The following is a 20,378-nucleotide window of genomic DNA, read 5'->3' as shown; positions in this document are numbered from 1 at the left end:
AAAGAAAGAATAGCAGCCCATCGGTCTACGATCACACTGCGTTGTACACTGGTTAAAGCAACCAACCTGGAGCTTGCCACTTTCTATAAGTGTGGCACAATTTGTCTAGTGTAAGATATATTGTATGATCAAATAGGTGCCCATCCCCCTGCACAGAGGTGATAGTGGAAAGAAGTTATTGCAGGCTGAGGCCGAGTGGATTAACCGTTTAAATGTTATTAGCCCTATGGGTCTTAAATAATATTTACCCCTTGCAGCTTTGGCCACTTAAGTGATAATATAATTCTAGATCTTTTGTGACTGCTGGCTTTTTAATGCAATATATATATAATATATCTGTCTGCTATTAATATATACCTATTTTAATTTGGTTGATATAGTGAATAGGCATTATAATTTGTTTTAATGTGTGACAAAGCTTTTGTGATACATTGTACTGCTGTTTTTGACATAGCGTTGTTTTTCATTCGTTTACTGTATTTCTTCACTTTAAGGTGTTATGTTGATTTCCTTGGAGTAGACACAGTGAGTAAAGCACAAGAAGTTACCGCACTGGTCCAGATCGATAACCCCCTGAAGGTTATTAAAACAGAAAAACAATTACCTGTTATGTAGAGACAAGGGGTGTGCTACCAACTAACAAATGTTATAACAAAAAGACAAAAAAGCGGTAGTATAGTGGTGCACCAATCGATTGTTGTAAATAAAATATAACTTTTATTAAATTTTCATTAAAAAATAATCCCCCTCTGGGATTAGGTTGGCAAAGTATTAAAAAAAGAGTATTAAAAAAGGTGGAGAATTAACAAAACAACTCCTTAGACGTGAAGCATGTCTTATATTTTTGATGGGCAGTGTCCATCCAATGGGCCTCAATGAGAGGAATAATTATTCTGCTTTTTTATAAATATTCTGTAACATTTTTGAAGCACCTTAATGAGTTATATCATCTTGAATTATAGTTACTGTATATAGGTATTTATAATACAGATCAATGAATCAATGGCACATTCAATATATTTTGTATTTTTATATTTTTTGACCAAATGTATGTTTATTGTCACACGTATGACACTGACACTTATCATTATGTGGGTTTTTCCTTTGTTTTTTCACTTTATGAGAGTCCTAGTTCAAGCATTAAAAATCTCTCTCTTCCTTTGTTAGACCCTCTTAATAATTTTTTGTTTCACCCCTACTTACATCTTTTTCCATCAGCACTTATGTCCCTTATAGATGCATATCACTACATTTCATTCTAATTGCACTTATTAGTTTTATTCATACAGGATAATATTGTATAGAATGATATAAATAGGCATTTTGATTAGTGCACTTCTTTACATTCTTCTTAGCTTAATTTAGTCAATATATATTCTATTTATTTTGAATCATACAAGGGTATTTATTGACCTATACACTTTTTATGTAGTCCATTTAGATTGTTTATGATTTATTATTTATTATTATAATGTTCCATTTATATATCTGTAATCATTATTGTTTGTTGCGGCTTGTTAAACCATTTCCGATTCTCTGCTTCACTGTCTGTGTACATTATCACTGAGGCTTATATAGTATCAGCCTCTCTGTCATCCATGATTTTGGTCTGGTGCTGAAATCAGCTAGCACCTACCAATCCTTTCCCTGAGTGGCAGTAATCACGGAGCTCTGATTGGCCGCCCAACAAGCTGAGAAGACTGGGTGAGTGTATTTAAACCCTATCAACCCACATATCGGGTTGTCACCATGATTAAGCTCTAGGTGAAATGTGCATTGGTGTGTGTGTCAGGGGTCACCTCATACCGCTGGCTAATTGCTAAACACAGATTACGGGTTCAGTGAATGTATCTGAATGCCGGGCAAAAATATCAGAATGTCAAATTAGCTCCAGCTAGCTGTATGCTAAGCAGCGCTACTAGGAAGTAACAATGAATGAAGGATTACTGTAACAAACAGCCTAACATTTCTACACTTTGTATCCATGTGTCCAAACAGCAAGGACAAAGCTGGTGATGTGATTTACCTTGTCTGATTACATATCTCACACAGTGGGCTATGCGTTGTATGCTGATTACGGCTTCAGTAATTTCAGATGAATGCTGGTTAAACTTATCAGAGCATCATGTTAACCGTTTAGAATGGCTTCCAGCAGCTGTGTGCATATTGTATAAATACTGCTATCAAGATGCATTATAATACATGATTATTGCAATAATTTGCACACATCATATCCTTACTCCCCAATAGTGTGGCTACAGCTGGATATATAAATTACTCTGTGTGACTTATCATTATCATGTCACTTACTATATACTTTGTGAACAAATTAATTAGCAGGAATCACTTGATCACCATTCTGTTCAGACTCTGCTTAAACCATATGGGCATTTGCATTTGCTATATAGAGACAATCAACCGATTTTCAGTTGTCTAGTTTAGCAAATGTAGGATCCATTCTCCAATTGCTTATTTCCATTTGCAGCCTATTTTGTATTTATCTTGTATCTCTGATTGATCAGCCTCACACTGATAATCGCACAATCGAACCACATTCCACCATATAAGTACTTTATATTTGTGTTAAGCAGTGTGAGTGTCTATAAGGGCAATCAACCAAGGTATTATACCTGGTGTTGTCCCTTTGTAAATTTGCCAAAAAGTACAGCCAACTTTGATGTACGTGTCACTTCTCAGGGTACAAATTTTTTGTACATATAATCGTGTTGTACAAGGATCAATAAATAAAAGTTTATTGCAATTTTATGAGATTATTGTGCCTTTGGAGATAAGGGCATAAGAATACTTTGTATAGCTCCAAGACAAATTATTAAAGGGGTTATTAATATTCTAAAATATTTAAGATTCTATAAGGAGTTTCCCTTTGATGGTATGATAAGACTCCTGGCACATCATTTTAAATAAATCTTTCACAATTTTTTCTTTCTTACTTTATTATAATTTTTTTTAATACTTTGCCAACCTAATCCTGGAGGGGGATTATTTTTTAATGAATACTTAATAAAAGTTATATTTTATTTACAACAATCGATTGGTGCACCACTATACTACCGCTTTTTCGTCTTTTTGGTAGACACAGTGAGTCAGGCGCTTAGTAACTGACGTCATGTTCTTACATCTCCGGACGGATGCAGAATCCCGTTTCCTGTGTTCGCACTGCTCGTGGGTGGTTCTCTTTGGGAATATTAGGTAAGAATTTTCTAGGTTTTCTTTATATTCAGAAGGCAGTCCCAAATAAAAGAGGAACGATTTCTGTGGATGTTGTACAATTTCTCACTATGTTTCTATTTGTTTTCCACTTTTTTTGAGATAAACACTGTGGGACATGTATATGAAGATACGTTTTGGGATAATCAAGACTGTTTGGACACTTGTTGTAAGATCTGTTACAGAGATCTTAACTTAAGATTGATACACTGAAGGCGCCGCTCCTTTACTTTCATATATATATATATATATATATATATATATATATATATATATATATATATATATATATATAGGAAAGTACACAGTGATGAATAGAATGGTACTCCCACAAGGTCAAATACAGTCCCGGGTGCCCTCCGTAGCACAGTACTTCATAACTGCTCACATATACATACAGATCGGTGCCACTCCAGTCTAAAAGATTCATGGGCACAGGCTTAATGCATCAATGTTTCGATACCTTTAATGCATCGTCATCAGGATCCTGATGACGATACATTAAAGGCATCAAAACGTTGATGCATTAAGCCTGTGTCCGTGTATCTTTTAGACCGGACACAGTGTCAAAGAGAGAGGGACAGAGAGAGAGAGAGCAGGAAGAGGAGAGAGAGTATTGGGGAGAGAGGGAGAGAGAAGGGGAGCACGGAAGAGAGAGGGGAGAATGAGAGGGGGCACAATAGAAAGGGTGTCAGTGTGAGAGAGAAACGAGAAAGAAAGGGAGAAATGGGTGGGTTAGGGAGAGGTAGAGTGAGCGAGAGAGAGAGATAGAAAGAGAGAGACAATGTCTCTGAAGAGACAGGAAGAGAGAAAGAGGGGAGAGTGTCTGCTGTTAAACAGGAATTTAAAAGAGTAGCATACTACATGACCCAACTGAAAAGTAGCATCCCCACTCGAAGTGTGTCCTTGTCAGTGTAATCAACTATGCAAGCGCTATACATAGTCACTAATGTAGGGAACCACTGCACACCAACTGTAATGCTAGATTTAACACCCCATCCAGCAAATTTGCAAAGCGCCCACCTGATGACCTTCGACATGGGCCCTAAAGGAGGCGTTGATGACAGCTTGCTACCCAGAACACTAAACAGGGCACCACGATCCACATCTGAAAAAAAGAAACAGAAGAGAGACCCCCTGGAAAGGGAGTAGTGACAGAGGAGAAGAAGCAGTAGAGGGAAACAACACATATAACTAAAATCCCTGCTAACACATGCGCGCACAACCCGCCAACCTACCACTGCCCACATAAAAGGAGACAGGGCGCCCACAATGGAAGGAAGCAGACTGGCAATGGTAAAAAAAATGCAGTAGCCATGTGTAGCCATGGCTAATAGTACAGCCACCACATATGGTAACAAATGCACCTGACCCACTATCTAACGGAAACAAGGGTCACCTATGTCACACTGTTCTCGGTGAAACGAGATAAGATTCTTTGGATACAAAGACTTTAATCAAGCCACACAACAAATATCGGTTAAAAAGACATTTATTACAAAGTAAAAGAAAGAGAGTAAAATAGAATAAACACTTAACTTGCTTGACAGATCATCTACTTAGAACATAAATGGTTTCATTTCCCAGGAGCCTCTCCAACAGTTTGAAGCTGGCATCTCGTACATCGAAAATAGGCCTCGTCCATAGGCTATATGCTGTAGACTCAGACTGTAGGCTGGTTAAGGCTGATTGTATACTGACAAATGACAGTTTATGTAGGAGGAAAACTCCTTCATCAGCATTTTACAAGTACATAGGTCATGTCCGGGAATATACATACATAGTAATAGGCAGTAGGGGACACTTTTGCCTCAGTTATGAATGTTGGATATTTCAGGCTATTTATGGTGTATGTACTCAGCTAAATTGAAAGTAACACATGTTGACTCAGGATTAGTATGTCTGGCAACAATGAGCCACTGTTTATTTGGGATTAAACAGTGAACCTTGTCCATTCCTAAATTTTTTCTGACACAGTAACTTATATATACATATATATTTCACCATAACTGTCGCTTAAAATACACCATTTATATTTGAATCACAAACCACCGTTCTTCAATTTGTATTATATACAAAACATATACATAATTCCCAAACAACATTATAAACATAGAAAACACTTAATGTCTGACACAGAGATAAAGACAATGAATAGACATTGCTGTATATAGCCATTTTTGCTCTCCCATTACACACACGCCACCCCTCATCCCCGGAGCACCACTGTCACCAAAAAAGCTGCCAGCACAGAGATTCCAGCAGTATGAGCCACCAGAGGGCACCAGGGACAGCAATGCCTCCCAGGGGGCCAGTGTGCAATAGAATACCCGATCGCAATAAAGGCCACAAGGCCAACTGTTGATATAGATACCAGTCGCCAGGGGAGAAAAGGGAATACACGTAAGCTTAGAAGCGAGGAGGGGGCCCTTGCAAGAACTGGATAAACAGGGACCCATCCCAGGTAACAAAATCCCCTGATAATATCCATGTCAAAGAAAAACATCCTTAGACAATGATCGTGGGCAGACACACATTAGACAACAGATTTTGGACACCGTGGGCAGAATTTACCAAGCAGCGGCTTCTGTAAGCCGCTGATTCACGGCACGTTGCAGGTACATATTTAAGATGGCACCCGGAGACAGTGTAAAGCCCGGCATGCTTTACACAGACTCCGAGTGCCATTTAAAATATGCACCTGTAACCCGCCGGGAAGCTAATAACATCCCTGAAAAGAAAATGGCAACTGCCATACAAAAATTAGACAATATTACAGGACAGCTGTAAATTAAAAGAATGGGAACTGGCGGCAGCAGCTTGGGACATGATGGGGATAAAGACCATGACCTCCGCGGTGTGAGTGATAAAACTAACCAGACCAATGCGGTGCTAGGCAGTAAAGCTAACCATTATGCCATCCATGCTGCAGAATGAAATGCTGAGCAAATGTGCTTAAGAATTTTATTAAAATCTCAGCAAGTTAAGGCAAAAAACCTGTATAAGCAAAATAGCACGTACCAATGAAGCCCTGCACATCCACCTATCCACCGTATACATACGCCCATAGTCAGACCACAAGCCAAAGAGCACACTGACAAAAAACACTTCACTGATACATAAGAAAAAACATCAACTCAAATTAAACCATGCGCCCAAGCTATTAATCACAGCCTGAGCTATCACACGAATCCATGACAAGTATATGTAAAGCATGAAATCATGACAACCAGTGACCGGCAGCGCCACAGCCATGTGCTGAACCTACGGCAGATACAGCCTTGCACTGAAGCATGAAAATAATATCTATATACTGTACATACACTGTCCAGACATATGAAACATCATAACTATACACACACCAATACACAGACACCTGCACCAATCAACATACCACGTAAGAATAATACACCTAAACCAATATTATATATATATATATTTATATACCCACAGATACATAAACATACAGTATAATCTCCTAGACATAGAAACACATGTAGACATACACATACAGTATTTATATATGCACTAAATAAATACATAAAGCCATGTGAGTGTTATAACCATACTTGATATATCTGGGGTATGAAAACCACAGTCTACTGCTGATTGTGGCAGAGTATAACCCTCTGACCCAGCAGGCTTGAATACAGGAAGAGTACATCTAGCCAGACAACAGGGGAATCCAGGGAAAAGGAGCCATCTTGCTCGGAGTCAGGACTCTCCCTAACATGAGCAGGGACCTGGGGTACTGGAAAGAAATTAAACATAGGGAAAGAACTAAGAGAAGGAGACTAAGTAATAAGGAAAGAGCTAAGAAAGAATTAGGAGCAGAAAGGACAGTGAAAATAACACTAATAGAAACTTGCCTGCAGCAGGAGCACCCTACTTACAGGAGGAAAAAGCTGAAAAGAGGCAATCTTCTATCTGCAGCTGTAACTTATAATACCATACTTGCCTACCTTGTAAGTTCTCTTCCCGGGAGAAGCCCGTTTAAGAGAAGCAGGAGGGTGGCTATGGGGACAGGGCCTCATGAGTTGCATCATTAAGCCCCGCCCCCATGGTAAAATTGCCGCCATTGGCTAGAATTTACATAGGGGGTGGGGCCAAATGATGTGATTCATGCAGAATTGCATCTATTAATTCCTAATAGTCGCTATATAGCACTGCAAGTCGCTTAAGAAAGAATTGCTTTCCAGTCCAATCATGTGGTTCCAAAGCACAAAAAGTTATTTATGTAAACAGGGAAAGCTTTAACAATTAGAATAAAAAGCAATGAAAATAGTACGGCTGATACATATGCTTTGCGCTACTGGTCCCAGTATGCAGTATTTCAATCCTGAACCCTGTGGTCACCGTCACCCATAGAAATGGAGAAATGACTGAACACTGAGACCAGCTCACAGCATATATTCAGTATAGGTTACAGAGAGAACAAAGGGATAAGTTGGCAGGTTTCCATTGGTTCTTGCATCTGGTCACTCTGGTCATTGGTTAGTTCATATGGTGTCATCAGGGGTATGTCTTAGTTTTCCAACAGTTGCTTTGTGTAGTTTCCCGCCGAAGAAGTAACTACAACACTGCATACTAATCCCTATCATCCATAACCATCAGAAACAAGATGCGACTTCTTTGACCATAGGTACGGAAGTCTGCAAATAAACAGGGATTTAGTATGATACCAAACATGACATGTCCCTTATATTCTAAACCTTAGATCTCGTTTAAGTACATATTACATTGTAATTATTAGCTCAAAATACCTTTAATAACTCTGATTATTAACCGTAGTGAATGTCCATATGTATGTATGTGAGTACGCATGTGAGCGTCTATGTGTACGTATGTGGATACACATATGAGCGTCTATGTGTATGCATATATGTTTATGTGTGTATGTGATATGTGCATCAGTGTATGTGTAATGGATTAATATATATACTGTATATATATATATATATATATATATATATATATATATACCCCTAACTTTATCCATTAACTGACATATTAAATATTATGTTTGCCTGTACCAAATTCCAAGGTCAAACAATAAGGTTGTTCTGCTCAGAGGTGACCAGCAGATGTTTGCTGGAGTCATGAAGTCTGATAGCTCATCAAAGGTTTTCCTCTGCTTATTTGGAGTGTAAATGTCAGTTCCTCTTAACTACATTAGCATTGAACAAAAGGCATACAAATGCTAAAGATATTTGGACTTCTGACAATGGTTTTTAACTCTGCATTAAAAACACTCCTCTGCTCATACCAGTATCTGTGTGCTTTTTAATTATTTGTTACAGACATACCCATACACTGACTAAACCTTGCATAAATATATATATATACGCATTTGTGCGCATCGGATTGTGCCGACGCAGAGTAGCGTCCAATTTACTCTTCATCAGCCCATAGATGACTAGATCATCAGATAATAATTGTACAGTGATCTAAACCAATTATCTGACTTCGACACGTCATTAAGCCCTGCCCCCTACATGGAGACCTGCAATCGGCGCAGAAATCTCCTCATTCTGCCCACTTCACTAGGAAGTGGGCAGAATGCGGGAGAAATGCCTACTCTTCTGGGGGTGTGGGGGGTTACCAGAAAAATTGGGAGCCTCCCGCGAAAACCGGGTGGGTAGGCATGTATGAATAATACATGCAGTAGTAGTATGTGTTACATTATGAGCAACAGCACAGCAACAGTTTGTACACCACTGATAATGGTGTTGGCACTCACATCCACTTTACAGCTCTTCCTTCCCAGCAGCCCTGCTTATATAGGAGAGCTGTGATTGGCTGGCATTGTCATGTGCTTTCCAGTATTTGTTATATCCATTTCAGCATATGTCATATCCATTCCAGTATACATCATATCCACTCCAGCTCCAGCATATGTCATATCCATTCCAGCATACGTCATATCCATTCCAGCATATGTCATATCCACTCCAGCATACGTCATATCCATTCCATCATACGTCATATCCATTTCAGCATACATCATATCCATTTCAGCATATGTCATATCCATTCTAGCATACGTCATATCCATTCCAGCATGTGTCATATACATTCCAGCATATGTCATATCCATTCCAGCATACGTCAAATCCATTCCAGCATACATCATATCGATTCCAGCTTACCTCATATCCATTCCAGCATACTTCATATGTATTCCAGCATACATCATATCCATTCCAGCATACGTCATATCCATTCCAGCATACTGTATGTCATATCCATTCCAGCATATGCTATATTCATTCCAGCATATGTCATATTTTTTCCAACATACCCCATATCCATTTCAGCATACGACATATCCATTCCAGCATATGTCATATCCACTCCAGCATGTCATATCCATTCCAGCATACGTCATATCCATTTCAACATACGACATATCCATTCCAGCATACGTCATATCCACTCCAGCATGTCATATCCATTCCAGCATACGTCATATCCACTCCAGCATGTCATATCCATTCCAGCATACGTCATATCCATTTCAGCATACGACATATCCATTCCAGCATACGTCATATCCACTCCAGCATGTCATATCCATTCCAGCATACATCATATCCATTCCAGAATACATCATATCCATTCCAGTATACGTCATATCCATTCCAGCATACGTCATATCCATTCCAGCATGTGTCATGTCCATTCCAGCATACGTCATTGCCATTCCATCATACATCATATCCATTCCAGTATGTGTCAAATCCATTCCAGCATACATCATATCCATTCCAGCATACGTCATATCCATTCCAGCATACATCATATCCATTTCAGCATACCTCATATCCATTCCAACGTACTTCATATGCATTCCAGCATACTCTACGTCATATCCATTCCAGCATATGCTATATTCATTCCAGCATATGTCATATTTATTCCAGCATACCCCATATCCATTCAGGTATACGTCATATACATTCCAGCATACATCATATCCATTCCAGAATATGTCATATCCATTTCAGCATAAGTCATATCCAAAAAGCAATGACTTAGCTATATAACATATCCAGAAAGTTGGTTCTGTGCTGTCACATGTGTATTATTGTTTAGACTACAGGTGTGGATAATAGTGCATAGTGAGCACATTGTGCTACTTAAGTGCATATATGTCTACATACTTAAGTGTCTTTTAGTACTTTTAGCGCACCAGCTATATAGTTTCCATGATTCAGCTTATGGGTTTATATGCAGTTAGGTACTTACATAGTAATAGGATACTGTGTAGGTGTCCATAGTAATGGACTTGCGTTTATATATGTTCTTTGTTTTGGTAGTACTGATAGGGGTAAATTTACTAAAGTGAGAGTTTTTAGAAGTGAGTTTGAAAAGTGATGTTGCCCATAGCAACCAATCAGATTCTACTTAACATTTAACTAGCATCCTTCTAGAAGATAATAGCTAGAATCTGATTGGTTGCTATGGGCAACATCACTTTTAAAACTCACTTCTAAAAACTCTCACTTTAGTAAATTTACCCCATAGAGTGCAGATAAAGAGACTATATAGCTCCTTGTACTTCCTTACGGTTTAATATGCATGTGCACTACAGTACATCTTGTTAATATCCTATTGGCTTTGAGACATATTAACATAGGAATCACCACCTCTATTGATGATCTTATCGCAGTGCATATTATTCTGATTAATGTGTTTCCATATAATTTTGTATATATGTTTTGTTTATCCTTATCTCCTTGGTGAGGGGTGTACTATTGTATAGTATTGATGATACAATTAGTATGCGCCGCTGGATTTGGTAGATAGTCCTGCCCTGGGAGGCCTCCACATGTAACATGGTGTCTGCTTTTAAGGTATGCCACTTTGTTTGTATGTTAGCCTGAAGACAGTGCCGCTATGATATAGGCAATGAAACATTGCTGATTGTCTAACTTTTGGAATAAATAGTTCTCACAAGTTCTACGAGTGCTGCATCTTACCGATAAGTATCTATCTATCTATCTATCTATCTATATATATATATATATATATATATCAGCTGATGTACTCAGTTTCACTGGGGTAGACCTTAGATATTTACCATTTCCATAGCCATCTCACCACTCCCGTAACACAATAATCCTTCACCTCTACTATAGTAATGCATCACTGCTATAGAAAGACATTACCCTCCCTCACCTATGTACTAACACATTCCTCTCCATCACCTCTGTAGTAACACATTATGCTCGCTCACCTCTGTAGTCACACATTTCCCTCCCTTGCCCGTGTTGTAACACATTTAAAATTACCCTCACCCACCTGTGTAGAAATACAATCCTACAATACTTCTCTCACACCATTATTAATAAAATACCCTCACTCACACTTTTAGTAACTTATTTCCCACCCTCAGCTCTGGAGTAACACATTCCCCACTGTCACCTCTGTAGCAACACATTACCCCCACTCACTCCAGTAGTAACACATTCCCCTTCCTCACCACTGTAGTAACATATCCCCCTCCCTTGCCCCATACTAACACTTTCGACATTCCCCTCCCTCACCTGTGTAGTAACACATTCCTCTCCTATACTTGTGTAGTCACGCATTCCCTTTCCTCACTGCTATAGTAACACAATCCCCTCTCTCATCTGTGTATAAACACATTCCCCTCCCTCACCTCTATAGTAACACATTCCCCACACTGCTGTTGTAACAAATTTTCCTCTCTCACCTCTGTAACACATTCCCTTCCTTCACTATTCAAATAGAGGAGCCACATCAACTGCCAGTGATGTGAGCAGCACATGACAGTTAGGGCGGAATTCAATTGTTTACGTGGTCCGAATCTCCTGTCTAAAGTGACAGGAGATCACAGGCCGCTATTCAATTGCTGTAATTTTTTGCCCAATCGTACCCAAAGTGGTCAGGTTTAGCCGTGTAAAGCAGCTACCCCCAACAAAAGCAGCTACCCCCGACCAAAGTGCTGGGCACGATCGCGAAAAGTGATGTTTGGGTGCCCAAACAGGTCACTTTTCGTACATTTCAGCTCTCGCCCCCCTGGGGCTGCGAGCTGAAATGGAGCGCTGATAGCTGATCGTGCCCGACAGGAGCAACAATTGAATAGCTCCGATGGGGGCAGGAAACAATTGAATTCCGCCCTTAGTGTTTGAATTCTGAACTGTGCTACAGCCACGATGAGTTAGTCAGGCAGGACATTGCACAGTGGGAGGAAACATTTTATCCCTTTTTACTCGCCTTAGGAGTCAAATTAAAAAAAAAATACTTTCTTAATGGGCACCTACGTCATGGAAGAAATATACTCCCAATTTTCATGTTTCTAGATCCAGGGGCTTGGGCTGGGTGTTGATGAGTCAGTGAGTCAATCAGTAAGTATATATACATATACACACACACACACACAAACATGAAGAAAAACAAATTCTTAGATATCTGCTTACCAGCCAGTCCCCCTCCTCCTTTGGTCTCATGTAAATTCCTCCTCTCCAGCATCCTCTCTATGAACCCAATCAATATCAAGGTCTCCTTGTGGTAGACTCATTTCCAGCACTCAATAGAGTATGGAGGTGGATGCAGAGGTACCTCGTATAGTGTATCAGCAGACAGCATATCCCAGGAGTCACTGGGTCTGCTCACAGTTGATGCTGCACAAGACCAGTCTGGGATAGGGGGGGCAACAGCACTGAGAACGGCAATGCCTGGGCTGGCAGTTTCATGTGCGGGGCCAGGGTGACAGTTATTGGCCATAAGTCCCATGGTCTACGGCCTCCTCCAACAGCATATTTGGTAAAGAACCTACAGCAAGCATGACCAGTGTTAGACATTGAGCGTGTTCTTGCTTTCTTACAGCCCGGCCCCAGGACACCAAGTAATAGTGGGCCAGGCAGCGGATCCTGAAATAGGAGCAACCCCATTCCCTTCTCAGAAAGTTGCCCAACGGGCAATCACCCAGCTTCACTCAGTGTTGCTCACCAGGCAATTACATGGCTCCCCAGTGGCCCAGTCCGAGCCTGAGCATAGCATGTACATAGCATAAATAAAATTACTGAGATTGTGATATCTAAGAAATTAGCCTAGATTATGCCTAGATAATGGTTCATAGGGCATGCCTCAGAGGGCAACATTGTACTCAGTTACAGACATGTCTGTAAGTGAGTACAATGCTGGAGTCACAGTCTATCTGTCACTGGTCAATGAAACTGGGGTATAGTGGTGTTCCTAGTGCTGCACAATACTATGGTATGCCCAGTTCTGCACAGTACTATGTTGTACCCAGAGCAGTATTTTACTATGGTGTGCACAGTACAATGGTGTTCCCAGCACTGCTCAGTACTATGATGTGTCCAGTGCTGCACAGTACTATGATGTGCCCAGTGCTGAATCTTACCTGCTGCCAGTGTGCCTCTTTACTCCTCATGGGCTGCTCAGAGCTTGTGGCAGCAGATACTGCTGGTAGCCTGGTCTGACATCCATTGTGTGCAACAGCTGCTGAAAGTAGATTTAGCAGGATCATACTTGCCTACCCTCCCGATTTGGCCAGAAGCCTCCCGAAAATCGGGTGCCGCTCCCGGCCTCCTGGGAAGGCAGGCAAGTCTCCCGACCTCCGGTGACGTGTCTGCATCCTGCGCAGTTGTAAGTATAAAGCCCGGCAGCGGGGGGGGCCCAGATACGATTCACGCTGAATCGCGTCATCGTGGCTCCGCCCCCAGCTCCACAATGCCATTAATATCGGCATTGTGAAGAGGGGCGGAGCCACGATGATGCGATCACGCTGTCACACCCCCATGCTCTGCCCCCAATGACGAGTCGCTCCCGGGTCCCGCCCCCTTTGACCGCAACACGTCCCCCTGCTCTGTAAGCCCGACAGCTCCCTCCCGAAAGGAGGGAACTAAATGTCGACAAGTTTGAGCAGGATGCAATATGCCTCTGCCTTTACATTCATAAGGCAGCAGCAGTGAGTCTGAGGATGGCATGGCAGCAGGAGTCCTCCCTTTTTCCACTATCCAGTCCCTTGAGTTCCTGGGAAAAGAAACTTTGCTCCTTATTGGTCAATGTCAGCCATATATTTTAGCCTGCAATGGGGGCAGCCATTATCTGTTAGCCCCTGCTGGGTTTCACTTGTTATAGCACAAAGCTTCCTCCCACAGCCAGGTGGCCCTGGATAACTGAAATTGCACCAGCCCAGGGAGCAGATGGCACCCTGCCCCCTGGCCCAGTCTGCCCCTATCTATTAACCATGAATAAAAATACCACAGTAATGAAAAATGTGGTCACAGCCACATGTGAAGACACTGATGAACATTTCCAACAGCCAGAGATGTTCGCAATGACTGAGAAAGAAAGGGAATTTCATTATCAGCCTATCAATTTCACTGTATGGGGAAGGTAACCCGGAGAGTACAGCAGCAGGCACATCAGGGTACATCTCTGAATCAGGACCTCTGTCTCTTCAATTAAAGAAAGCTGTGACATAGCTATCCCTTGATGCTGGATAAAGGCTATTCAAAAAAATGAATGGGATTGCATTTTCCATTGAAGATAGCAGAACTACTGCCAAAATAGTCAGTCATGATCCTGGCCTATGTCCTGCTACTTTAAATGACAATCAAAATAACTATTTAATTAAATTTGGTCCACATCAAACAAATTTAGCCCATTCTCCTTCTGATTGTAAAAAATAGACTTAATCCACAATGGTATAAAGATTTGAGTACTTGGAATAAAGCACAGAACAGCACAGCTGCCTTTTGCATTGTTAATTCTCTTTTTTCTTTTGGTGTGTGTGTGGGGGAAGGGGGTAAAAAGAGAAGATGCATGGACTTGTGGCGGGGGAAAACGAAAAGTGGAGGCAAACCTGAGTTAGGAAAACTCCAGCTACATTTTTCTTCTCAGGCTCATAAAACAGCTTTGCATGACTACTGTAATTTGCTAATGAAAAAAAAGGCATACTGTACCAAAGTCTTAATTGAAGATAAAAAATACACTATAATTAAGGAACAAACATACAAATGCACAACAGAGAAGTACAGTACTTTAAAGTTTTAATGAATATAGCTAAGTAAAACACTTAGAAGGCAAGGGTGAGCTTTCCGAGAGTCAGATGCAGGTAGTGTCAATAAAGGTCTTTTTTTCCAAGTGGTTCAGCTTATCTCTAGCCACAATCCTATAGTCAAAGATTGGTTTGAAAATAGGAAACGGTGACCATATCATGTAACACATACTGTATGATCCCAGAATCCAAAACTGAAATGATAACTTGGTGGCCTCAGAAATCTGAAAGATAATCATTGATGAAAAAAAAGCAGTTTATTATTTTTAGTCATAGCAGATACAACTCCTGATCTATCACACAAAGATATATGAGGTGGGGCTATTACATAACAAGACTGATGCTATAATTTATGTTTAATTACATTAAGTACATGCAGTATTAACTCTGTTCCCCTTCTATATACTACCCTTCTGCTTCCACACACTGCTGCATTCTTATTTTCCATTGGTCAAAGCTGTGCTGTATCTTATTTCTGTCAGCAATCTCAACAGCTCCATTGTTTTCTTCTTTACCTCAGTAACTGATGCACAATGGGTTCCCTTGAGTACAGATTTGACTTTAGGGAAAAAAAGTAATGTGGTGCTAGGGGATATGTTTAATATGCCGGCGGACAGGATCCCGATTGTCGATATACCGACGCCAGAATCCCAACGCTCAGGATAATGCCGATGCTGCTATCCTGAAGACAGCAGGATACCGACATTGGCATCCCGAACCCCACCATCCTAAAGGTAAGTATACGGGGAGGTGTTACACTTAGCCCAGGAATGGGAGGTTAGGGTTAGGGACCCCCAGGGGGAGATTAGGGTTAGGCACCTCCCGGGGAGGGTTAGGGTTAGCTTGCGGGGAGAGGGGGTTAGGATTAGGCACGACCGGGGAAGGTTAGGTTTAGGGTGCATGAAGGTGGGGATTGGGTTAGGCACCACCAGGGGGAGGTTAGGGTTAGGCACACCAGGGAAGGTTAGGGTTAGGCACCACTAAGGGAGTGTTAGTGTTGGGGGGGACATGTGGAGGGTTAGGGTACTTACCGCCCCTGTCAGGATTCTGGACCTTCGGGCTTAAGGCACTGGAATTTGAAACAGCAGCAGTTCAGCCACCAGCTATTCATACCCAACCCGGTGCTAGGTCTGGCGAGTATAGAAGGTGTTCTAGTACAGCAATCTATTTCTCGGCCAAAAACTGCTTCACAGAGAAAGTGTTGTGTGGGCTGGTGCATTTTTCTGATTGAGGATTAAACCATTTTCCCTCAACTCTAGCTTCTTTCTGCTGATTCTTTCCCACAAAGTTGCTAGAACATTTTTGTAGTAATGTGGATTTATCATTCGGATGCTGAGTCGAAGTTCAATTCAAACATTTTTCAAAATTTTTGCCATATTTTCATTTGTTTTTGATGAGCAAGGCCTTCCTGGACATTCATCATCTTTGACATCCTCACGTCCATCACTAAATCTTTTCTGCCACTCAAACACACGTGCACGTGACATATAAACCACCCTGTATGCCTCTGTTAGCATATGGAAAGATTTGGTGGGTGTCTTACTAAAAATTTTAAGACAACACATTGCTCTACTGAGCAAAGCATTGTTATGACGTACAGGAAAAACACGACTTAATTGAACACTGTGTGAAGGCAAACTATCTGTGCGAGAGGGGTGAAACTTGCAAAACAGTTTTGGGATAGTCCAAGGTCAATGTTTCCCCACTCCCTTTTAACTCAGACACTGTGGTTTATCTTTTACCAGTACAGTCTCGTTATTTAATAGTCACACCTCGTAGTGCCTGATACAGAGGTGGATGCTGCTGTGAGTCACAGCTGTGATAATAAGCAACTGCTAGTATCAGCCTTTCCCCTGGTGCAGTAACCTATGTCAGAATGTGCAAGCACTTAGACGCCCACTTTCAGTGACACTTACCGTAACACCGCTGGTGATTCTTGAGATGCCATCAGCGCACCAATGACTCTTGCAACAGCCCTACGGCAGGTGCAGTATCTACATCTGAATGCGGCCTTTGTGGCTGCGGCTGTGCATTTGGAAACACAACTGCTTTCACTGACACACCTGAACACTCCCATAACACACCCATAAGACCGTTGAATGCAGTGACAAAACTGGAAAGGGATAGCAGATCTAATTTTGCAGTATCTCAAGGAAGTAGAAGTAGATTCTTCCAAAATGGCGTTTCAGTCATGACTTTGCCAGCAGTCTGGACAGTTCAGTGGTGTGCAGAAGAAGATATCGGAGATTATCGTTCATCATCTACCCTACTTTCCTTGTCATGATCCCCAAACTAATTCTAGGCCTCATTCAGCAGCTGCGAAAATCTGTTAATACCTGCCAAAGCACAGCCAGCATAGGCACACCCACTGCTGCTTTCTCATATCTGTCCAACCTCGCTCTTCTGCGTATACATATACCATCTATTTACATCGTCCCATCACACAGCATCTACAGCAGGTCTGACCAGCCGCAGAAACTGCAGGACTTGTCGCACACAGAGGGCTTTCATGCTGCATAAGCAATCACAGTGGCTAATTTATGCACGTCCATGAAACTGCGTTCAAACGGACAGGCATGCCTGTGTTTTTCTGACCACTCCCCTGTCAACGCCCCCAAACACTGCCAGCCTGTCACTCACTTTGCAATGGATTCCTTTGTGCATCCGTAATTGCAATGCGATCGCTGCGCATGGGCAGTGTGGCTTGTACTCAGGCACAATAGCAGACAATCATTCAACTGCGTCCATAACCGCTATTGCGTACACTGCTGAATCAGACCAACTGTTCTGGAACATGATTACAATGTTATTATTCTGATTCAGGATTTGTTTAATGTCCTACAAGAGTTGCATGTATTGTTCGCCTCTAGATTCAAACATTTTTAGTCTAAAATAGAGAAAATTGGCAGAGCAATCCAGCTGTAAAATATGCCAAAGACTAGATGGACTGCTAGAACCAAACCAGTTACAGCTCTAAATATTAGAGTTGCTAGAAGATATTTACAAAGTAGTAAATGTACTAAAGGTCCATAATTAATTGATTTTATATCGATCTAAATCTATTTTGTGTTTCATGGGCTAAATCGTACATTTACTAACATTTAAAAATAATATTAAAAATTGTCTGTTAGTAAATGTACGATTTAGCCCATGAAACACAACATCGATTTCGATCGATTTAAAATCAATGAAATTTTACCATTAGTAAATGAATCCCAAAATGTTTGATTCTACTACAAGAACAGAAGCAACCACAAGAAAGCACAAACTTTGGATTTAATTATTTTATTTTTCTGCATGAAAAATATCTTGAGTAAATTAAAAATACTAACTGAAATCCTAGAAGCCCCAGACTTCAATCACATTGACTGTATCAGTGTGATAAAAAGCAAAGCCCAAATTATACAGAACATCAGTGATGACCCTAGGGGGTAAATTTACTTGCGTTTATATATGTTCTTTGTTTTGGTAGTACTGATAGGGGTAAATTTACTAAAGTGAGAATTTTTAGAAGAGAGATTTAAAACTGATGTTGCCCATAGCAACCAATCACATTCTAGCTATTGTCTACTAGAAGGTGCTAGTTAAATGTTAAGTACAATCTGATTGGTTGCTATGGGCAACATCACATTTAAAACTCACTTCTAAAAACTCTCACTTTAGTAAATTTACCCCTAGTGGTGTGGGTAACCTGATAGACAGTGCAGTTACTTTTGCTGAGAAAATTATGTTAATGCTGAAATGCATTTCCGAAAACATCACAGGAAAAGGTTCCACCAGAAAGTATAGATGACAACATCAGCACAACAACATGCTTTGATAAGAATCCATTTTAAAGAAAAACATTCAAGGAAATTCTGGACACTTTAGTGATGGGTTTGAATGACAATGTTATATCCATACAACAGAGTGTTGCACCACTACACTCTGGGGCTAATTCAGCCGTGCAATGCTAAATGCAGATTCCCGATTATCGGGAATCTGCATGTGCGTGTGCAGGACGCATTCTGCTCATGTGCAAAACAGGTCCTTTGACAGATGTCTCTACCAGATAGGTCACAGAACAATCATTTTGTACATTTAAAGTCCCTTTTTGCTCTGGAAATTTCCTCATATATAATATATAATTACTCTATGTCTCATGCTCAATAACATTGCCATTATGAATGGGATACCTATAAAGCTGTCTTAAAGTGGGAGGGGCAGAGAGGGCATGTGATCTGAGCCCTTAAACTCAGGGGAACCCCTCTCCCCAAACATTTTTTGCAGTTGTGGAGTTTGATTCCTGTAGATGACAGTGAGTGGTTTGAGTCCAAGCAGTGGACAGAGCTACTTGCCACCAGAGCCGTAACTAGAATTGTTGGTACCCTGTACCAGAAAAAGCATTGGTGCCCCCCCCTATTTTTAAAATAGGAACATAAGAAGTGCTCTCAAAAAAGGGCCAAAGCCTTATGGGGAAGGGCCAGGGAAGAGATAGGGGAGGCCAGGAGATGCTGGGGATAATTTAAGAGGAATCTACAAGTGAGAGTGATAATAAACAGAAAAGCTCGAACAGCAACCCCTACCCTGCGGTGCCCTTTGCCATGGCACTGGTCGCACTACCCTAGTTAACAGGGACATATCTATAATGGGTGCAGGGTGCGTGGGGAACACAGGCCCCTGGGTCCAGGGGGGCCCCGCACCGAACACCCTACACCCATAATATTACTTACCTCTCTGGAGTCCCACGTCGGCGTGGGGGTCCGTCGCTGTAAAATGACTGGAAAATGGCTGCGGCGGCCATTTTCCCATTGTTTGCGCATGCGCAGTACAGGGAAAATGGCCACCATGGCCATTTTCCCGGTGACCTGTGCATACACTGTAGACTCTGGGCACACTCTAGTGCCCAGAGTCTGTAACTCCGGCGCTGGCCGCGCACAGTTCAATGCACTGCCGGCCAACAGGTGGAGAGGAGGGGGCCCATGTCGGAGACAGCACACGGGCCCCCTCCTCTCTAGAAATGCCCCTGCTAGTTATGGCCTTGCTTGGCACTATTTACTCCTACAGGCACCATGGAACAAAGGAGGAGGTGGAGTTACTGCAGGCCCAAGAGAAT

At 41.4% G+C, this 20,378-nt stretch overlaps 1 long non-coding RNA gene across 1 annotated transcript in view; it reads left to right on the top strand.

Annotated features, from left to right (window-relative positions):
- The first annotated feature begins 1,654 nt into the window (after positions 1 to 1,654).
- The window catches only part of LOC148535365 (uncharacterized), a 74,753-nt gene continuing 56,029 nt past the window's right edge, over positions 1,655 to 20,378 (top strand). Inside the window, exons 1-2 of the long non-coding RNA XR_015875788.1 lie at positions 1,655 to 1,704; positions 3,095 to 3,210. This is a non-coding gene — a long non-coding RNA (uncharacterized LOC148535365). The remainder of the gene's footprint in view (positions 1,705 to 3,094; positions 3,211 to 20,378) is intronic.

Source organism: Taudactylus pleione, unplaced genomic scaffold (assembly GCF_031769625.1).
Source record: "Taudactylus pleione unplaced genomic scaffold, aTauple2 ptg000053l, whole genome shotgun sequence".
NCBI classification, from domain to species: domain Eukaryota; kingdom Metazoa; phylum Chordata; class Amphibia; order Anura; family Myobatrachidae; genus Taudactylus; species Taudactylus pleione.
The sequence above is the reverse complement of the archived record's forward strand: the minus strand, read 5'-3'. Positions and strand labels throughout refer to the sequence as shown.